General features: G+C 41.3%; 1 pseudogene; it reads right to left on the minus strand.

Moving 5' to 3' along the window:
* Positions 1-91: 91 nt before the first annotated feature.
* On the minus strand, positions 92-7,815 carry LOC111873664 (annotated as a pseudogene).
* Between the last annotated feature and the right edge of the window lie 602 nt (positions 7,816-8,417).

Here is an 8,417-nt window from a genome sequence, read left to right on the forward strand (position 1 = left end):
TTGTCTATGATTTTTCCAATTTCATTGGTTGTAGCATAACTATAATTAATAAGAGGGAAGGCATTTTTGAATATATCTGTTAAATGCAACAGTGGAACAAATGGAAGTACTCCATTTTATAAGCTGTGTAAAAATGTTGAAAATTTCTCTACCCAAAGATGATATTCTAATATTTAATATTTTGTTGAAGCTTTCGTGGACATCATAGGACATTACTAAAAATGGTGTAATGTAAATTGAGGATGTTATAGCATTTTAGAGCATATGGTCATGTGTCCTGTTTGGGAACTATATTTGATACCGCTATAGAGAACAGCTGCTGCATATGTTCACATATTACATTAGTAAGCCACTAACTTTGAATTCTGGGAGGGTACTGACTGTGGACCTAAATTCATCAACATCACAGCAGTAGGAATATCCTTTCTCAATACTTTTCTGATCCCATTGTAGCCAAGAAATTTTTGAGCGAACATCATTACAAATAAAATAATCTTGTGGATTAGAAATATATGGGTTGTTGATTCCCACAAAAGCAATACCAGCCTGTGTCTTTGGACTGTACACTGCTTTCCAGAGCAGTTTTGGCACAGGAATCCCTTTGTTGTCATTGTCATCAACATATAAATACTACTCATTCTCAATGCCATTAACATTTGGTAATGTTGCAACACCATATGTTCCAGTGTTCACATCAAGATTGAGTTTATTCCTGTCAGCATAGGTTCGTACACTCATCTCAAGTGCATTCCAATTTGCTCCATTGAAAGTTTGCCACTGTGGGGAAACGTTTACAAAATGGAAAGTAGCTCTGTTGGGAACCATAAACAAAATCAGCTTTGGCTGTGTAGTGGCTCTTGGCTAGATAATAGTCAGATGACTCTGCAATATATTTATCAGCTAACTCTGTTGAACCAAGAATGGTATGTTTCTTGAGTAGAGATTGTCAACTGAGATCTCAGGGTAGAAGTTATCTTGTATAAAATTTGGCCTTGGAAATCCTACTTGGTAGCCACCAATACCAGACACAAATGTGAAGTTACTATACAAAGTCTTCAATTGAATATCATCAAAACAGATATCTGTTATTTTATAAAAGTCTGACTCAACTTGCAAAACAAATCTCAATGTGGCTTTTGGTGCCGTCATGACATTTACTGCCAGATCTGCTGGCAACATGGTAAGGCTATCCTCTACATGCAAACTCTGAAAATCTATAAGGAATTTGGCTTATATAAAATGTAGTATCAGAGCTACGGGTTGCAAGTGCAGTTCTAGTCCCAGAACCACTGTAGACCAAACAGTTATTATCACCAGAACAGGCTAAGAGCACCTTCTTGCCAACAGCAAATGTAACAGTGTCATCACCATCTTCTGGCAAAAAGAATCCATTCCCATTTTTACCGCCTCCTGGGATTAGAAGCAATGGCTGGGGTTCTGGCAAGTCGTTGTTTATTCGAATGCTGCAGCCTAAAATGTAATACAAATTAAGATATTTCAATGTGGCACTCAAAATTTTACTAAAAAAAAAAAGTAAAACTACCCCTGTACCAGGCCGTGAAGGTCCATAGGGTTGTGGGGTTGTGAGACGTTGAGGGTCCCACATTATCTAGACAATCGGCTCAAAGATGACGGTAAGGTTGTCAGCCTTATGCGCCGGCCATGCTTTACTCCCCAGGAAAATTCTTTAATTAATTCCTGGTACTCATTTCTGTTAGAGGCTGAGTGAACCCCAGGGCCATAGTGCGGCTGGAAGGATTAGGTCAATTAAAAAAAAATCAATGACCTCATTGGGACTTGAACCCGCGACCTTCCGGCTTGTAGCATAGCCCCTCAACCAACTACGTTACTGCTTCCCCCCACTCAAAATTGTAGACATTTAATTAATAATAACAATAACAACAATAACAGACGTCAGCATACCTTTGGACAAACTGTAACAAAATTTATATCAGCACAAAAAGTGCTAGAAAGTGTGTACGTTATTATGCCTAATTTCCTTTCAGTGCTTCAGTCTCTGTAGTGAAGTTCAAGGAACTACTTATATAACAATACGCACGCGTGCACAGACACACATACATAGGATTGTCCCACAATAAAATTAATATATTGAACTATTTACACTTCGTTGTTGGACAGAGCTCCTGGCTACAGATCCAGGGGTCCCGGCTTCGGTTCTCGGCGGTACCAGATTTTCTGAGAAGTAGTGGGTCTGAAACGGGGTCCACTCAGCCTCGTGTGGATAACTGAGGAACCATTTCAAGGAAATGGCAGCTCTGGTCTAGAAAAGCGAGATTAACGGCCGTGGGGATCCGTTGTGCTGACCACGCGACACTCTCTATCCGCAAAAGTTGGTACAAACTTCGCCGACAAGCGGCGGCCGCTCGGTCGATATAGTTCTCTTGCGGACTACAGGCCACGGGGTTTGTTTTGTTTGTTTGTTTGCCCTTCGTTGTTTAGCATTGTGGACTGCGTTTGGGTGGACATTTTGGGCATCTCCAACAAGTACAGACTGACATTGGTGTACCGCCATTTTTAAAGGTCTTGTAATTTTCTGCGATTAACATTCTATTAATAAAGCCTCAAAAAAAATGCAGTGAAATTATTCTGAACGGCCCCGTGTATGTGTGTGTATGCGTGCGTGCATGCGCATGTAATCTGCAACATAATGTTTTCCTTTTTCCAACATTGTTAGGGTGAGATGGGCAGGACATGAATGCACATGGAGAGACGAGAAATTCATACAAAATTTCAGTCAAGAAATCTGAATTGAAGAGACCACTTGCAGGGCTGAGCATAGATAGGAAGATAATATTAAAAGTTATCCTAAAGAAATAAGATGTGAGAGTCTGCACTGAATAATCTGGCTCAGAATAGCGACCAAAGGCAGGCTGCTATGAACACGGCACTAAACCTTCGGATTATATAAGAGGCGAGAATTTCTTCAGTAGCTGAGAAACTACTAAGTTTTTAAGAAGGACTCGACTCATTGGAGTTTGTTAATAATTCATAAGTGTCCCTGCATTAAGTCATATCTTCTTAGGATACTCCAGTGAAGTTCAAATGTATTTCAAAAAAAATCTCTGTATTCTATAGGACTTCGTGTTCCTACATTTCGAACAGAAACCAATTGTTGCGAAGTTAATCACACTGCTTAAGATTCAAAAAATAATTTTCTTCTTATTTCCTTCAGTACACAGGGTGTCCCAGGAGGAAAGGTCAATATTCTGGGAGAACACCGTATCGGTCATTCTAAGCAAAAATTGTATATGTACATGTGTCCTATTCCGGACGGTTTCCGAGATAGAGCTATTTCACTGTACAGTTCCAAAACTGTTGATAAGAAACAGATATCACGTACTGTTTCTATTCCCAGTATGTACTGTTTAAGTGACAAAGTTGGTACAGTTTACCAAGTGCAATACATTTCCGACAATTCCATTGTCATCATCAATGCACTTCGCAACTCGTGTGAGGATTATAGCGTGCTGATGCTGCCTCTGTACAGTGTACAGTGCACTGTTGGGAATAGGACACATCTACATATATATTTTTTAGCCTAGAATGACCGACACCATAGCCTCCCAGAATGCTGACTTTCCTCCTGGGACATTCTGTATATTAAATATAAAGAAAGTGTTCAGATAAAACTGATAGATTTCAATGGGATCTTTACAGGTTTTGTGATGATGTACTGTTTAAAAATTTTAGGAATTAAATTTAAATGTGCTACAAAGTGGAACTAGTGCTACATTAAATCGGTTCGATTCAAAATTAGATTATCATGACATCTTCTCATGTGAGACGTCCTCCGCTATTAGACTTAAATATCATCAAAACATCTTCAGCGTTTTCGAGAAAAGGAAATATACGGATTGACAGATGTAACCTTCCCGTGCTCATAGATTTGTGTGTGTAACACATGAGCCATGCAGGTCGTTGTTTGGAAAAGCAAGAACTAATTTTTTCTCGCATTGTTGGACTCAAATTTTTTAGATTAATCCCATGCAAGCTGCTGCTTTTTCACTGAAACAATAATAAAAATAGGCAAGAACCGAATCAACATCAAAAACCCATTGCGGCGGCCCGCGTTCGATCCCGGGGATGTGTGTTGGACAAAGTGGCACTGGGGCAGGCTTTCTCCGAATACTTCGGTTTTCCCGGACAGTTTTCATTCCACCGACTGTTCCATGTTCATCATGTATCGTCGGGACTGGTAAAAGAGGCCAGTTATTGGCTGACGTACAAAATGGACTCAGTCTCACCCCACCCCAAGAAACTAAGAAAAAGACTAGAGGTGTCCAGGCAATGAGAAAGTTTTGTAGTTAGAAAACTATTTAAAACAAAAAGAAATAGAATATAAAACCCTTCACATGAAAACATTTCGTGTTTCTATGTTAATTGCGTGTATTGACTATGTATTCTATTGTGTAATTCCGTGAACACCCCTTCACTCGGTTATAGCAGATGTCGGCGATATTCCCCCCCCCCCCCCAATTAGTCCGTTATAATGAGGGTTTTCTGTTTTCGGAACGCAACGGAGGAAATATGAAATGAATAGCTTCTCTTCGCCAGATACCATTAACACAATTGTATAAGGGGGAACGAGGTGTGCAAATGTATAGCACACAAGGGGGAGGCGAGTAAAACAGACGTTTCATCCCGAAAACTTTAAAGGAAGAGACTACGCGGAAGGCCTAAGCTTAGAAGCGGGATAATATTAAAGTAGTTATTATAGAAATAGGGTCTGGGAATGTGAACTTAATTGAATTAGCTCAGAATACGTGCTGGTGGCTTCTTGTGCTCTTCAGATTTTACGTTGTGAAAGGAAGATTAAGACCACTGTCTCCAGAAATGCGATGTCATATTGTTTTAGAGGTATCAGGTTACTCCGAAACGTCGTCACATATCTAGTAAATAACATGGCGTAGCACCAAGAAAATTGTCTCAAGCAGCAATTATTCTTAATAGTCTTCTGGTTCGAATCTCGGCTGGGACAATGAAGTTTTTCGTAGTTTTCCTCATTCCTTGCGGGAAAATTCCTAGATAGTGCCTTAAACAGGGCTAAGACTGCTTCCTTCCACGTTCCTTCCAATTCATTATTCACTGTCGTCCATTAATTCGACGCTACATTCTCAGAGTTACTGAGAATATCGTTAAATAAACGCGGCGTTAATTCTCGTAATTATCACAAAAATGAACCTTCGAGTTTTATTAAAATATGAAGTTTCTTGACTTGATGAACAACGTAACGTTTATTCTAGAGGGTTGAGACGATGGCGTACAGTACTTGGGATTACTGAGGTTTTGGACTCCGCCCTCTCACCTGAGAATGGAAACAGATCCAATTTCCGAAACCTTGTATTCTTAGTGTTCATTAGAATACCGACGACCCACGAAGTCCAAAAAAAATCCAGTAATACCTAACATGAAATTTGTCAGTTAATTTGTACTAGTACGCAAGCCGTTGCTTCTGGCTGGAGACTTGGTGTTCTTAAGGCAGGTTAATAAATCCTGAGCGATTTATTGTCAAATTTCTTCTTTCTGTTACTGACTGGGCATGTTACGTTTCAACATTATTGTATTTTTTATTGCTAGTGGGGTGGGACTAAGTCCCTCGTACTGAGGCCACTTCTGGCCTATTATACCAGCCCCAGGTGATAGGTGAGGGTGATTGTGGAGCAATTGGTGGAATGAAGATTGGAAGGAGAAACCGAAGTACTCGGAGAAAACTCACCTCAGCGCCACTTGGTTCACCACAAATTCCACTTGACCAGACCCGGGATCGAACCCGGGCCGCCGGGGTGGGAAGCCAGCGACTAACCGCTTGAGCTATGGCGCTGCCACGTCTCAACGTTAGAATGAATTATAAAGTCGGTATATGACCTTTCCTGCGATCAGCGAGAATGCATCTCTCGGAAGTAGCCTATTGACACACCTGTGACATCCCACTACAACACAGGTGGACATCTGGGCCCTAAGTAGGAATCCAACTCCTAACCCCAGCATAAGCGCGGCACAAACCAGTAAGTACTAGCAAGAGTTATTATGTATGGGTTTTGAGGTATTCACGGCTGAGATCTCAGTGTGAGAGTTTAACGAGGTGAAAGAAAAAGGTAAGCTTCGTAACATGTACTCTTCTCGAAGTATAATTAGAATGGTCAGATCAAGGAGGATGAGGTGGGCAGGGCATGAAGCACGAAGGAGGAGAAGAAGAATTCATATAGGATATTGGTGGGAAAGGAAAAAGGCCACTGGGAAGACCAAGACATACGTGGGTGGACAATATTAAAATGGATCTTAGCGAAATAGGATGGGATGCTGTGGCCTGGCTTGGTCTGGCTCAGGATAGGGACCAGTGGAGGGCTCTTGTGAACACAGTAATGAACCTTCGGGTTCCATAAAATTCTTGGAAATTTTTTGGTAGCTGCAGAATTGGCTGCGCCTGAAGAAGGGCTCAGCTCCATGAGTATGTAAATAAGTAAGTAAGTAAGTAAGTAAAAGAAACAGGTAAAACTATCCCTGTAACAGGCCTTGGAGGCCCATAGGGTTGTCAGACGTCGAGGNTTAGACAATCGGATCACAGATGGGGGTGAGGTTGTCAGCCCTAAGGGCCCCACAGCGTCCGTTTTGCCTGGGAAGTTCTAAGACGTCAGGTAAGACGGAACGCTGAAGAGGACACAGACATTGCGTTTTGTTCTCAGTCTTGCGCTCAGTTTTCGTGGATCGTGCACGGAGCGACATGTTGGGGGAACTTTTATTTTACACCGCTCTAGCGTTAGCTTTGAGATCAAAACCTGAAACGAAAAGGACTAGGTCAAAATGGGCAAAGGCTTGGTTACTTGAACGAAATGACCTCTCTCATATAAATATACTGAAAGATTTAAGTCTAGAACAGGGTGATGGGTACAATTATTTAAGGATGAGTAATGAGACTTATTTACACCTTCTTCATTTGGTAGCGCCACGTATCAGAAAGAATGATGCAATGTGACACACAGTCAGACCACATGAACGACTCCTCTGTTGCTTCGGAATCGATTTCCGATAACTTAACTCGTAACTGTTCATAAGCAACAATTCTTTTATCAGAACACTCTTTACTCTTGATCTTACACAAACACGGATTACTACGGTACAGCTGAATGAATTCGCTCAAAAATGCTGGGGGTACGATTCTCAAGTCTGACATATCAAAGTACACAGTTGGAACGATTAGTTAAAACTGACGCTAAAACTGTAGGCCCCCCACACTCTGCAACTTGCTCGCAGATATGCCTGTACACGCACAGAAAACTCAGTCGCTGACAGATTTACTTCAAGCCAAGCCTCAGACGGTACAGGGACGAAAATGCTACCTGACGTCTTAGACCTGCGTAGACAAAAGGACGCTGAGACGGACCGTCTTACCTGACGTCTTAGACCTGCGCAGGCAAAACGGACGCTAAGACGGACGGTCTTACCTGACGTCTTAGACATACGCAGGCAAAACGGACGCTAAAACGGACCGTCTTACCTGACGTCTCAGACCTGCGCAGGCAAAACGGACGCTAAGACGGACCGTCTTACCTGACGTCTTAGAATTGCGCAAGCAAAACGGAGGCACGAACCGTCTGCGGGGCCACTTAGAGGCTGAGTCGACCCCTGAGCCATAGTGCAGGTAGAAGGATTATGTAAATTGAGAAAGAAAATGCACTTCATGCAGAGTCAACTTAATTATGTACGGTACTCACCTGCTTTGAAGGATTTAGCATGACTGACCTCCAGGAAGGCATGAAATGATATCAGTTCCAAAATAGTTAGGAAAGTTTTCATTGTGTTGATCTTGCAGTCTTGAAATGTGTGTGACAAAAAGTTGGCGTCCCTAATACTCTTCCTCTGACGTGTGGAAATCTGATGCCGTCATTCCAGTGTCCGCGCTGTGAGCGGTTGCAGGCAATGTTCCGCTAAATCTATCTTGTTCCTCTTCCTTTCTTTACATATTATTGTCTTTCTTTGTATATGAAATCAAGTTCTGATTAGATTATATTGCAAGGAGTATCATGCAGCATAGAATAAAGGATCACGCGATTTACATGTACGTGTACTATGCCAAATCCATTTAAGACATTTATGCAATCCTTCATTAACATAAGATTTTGGGGGGTAATGTACTATTGTGTCTATCAGTGGGATTAATGAGTAATCCATCTTATTGCACAAGTAATTATTTTCAAGAAAAAGTGACAGGATTTTAGAATTCAATAATTGGAAGTATAAATACGAGATTCGTACTGAAAGGCATGAGTAACAATTTTTTGTAAAGTAACATGCTTTATTACTGACAAACCACATAATCGCCACTTCTTTGTACACATTTCTCCCAGCGTTCTGGGAGTTTGAAAATTCCCCTTCTGTCAAATTCCGTTCCAGCCATC

This window comes from Cryptotermes secundus, unplaced genomic scaffold (genome assembly GCF_002891405.2).
Source record: "Cryptotermes secundus unplaced genomic scaffold, Csec_1.0 scaffold1295, whole genome shotgun sequence".
In the NCBI taxonomy this organism is placed as follows: Eukaryota; Metazoa; Arthropoda; class Insecta; order Blattodea; family Kalotermitidae; genus Cryptotermes; species Cryptotermes secundus.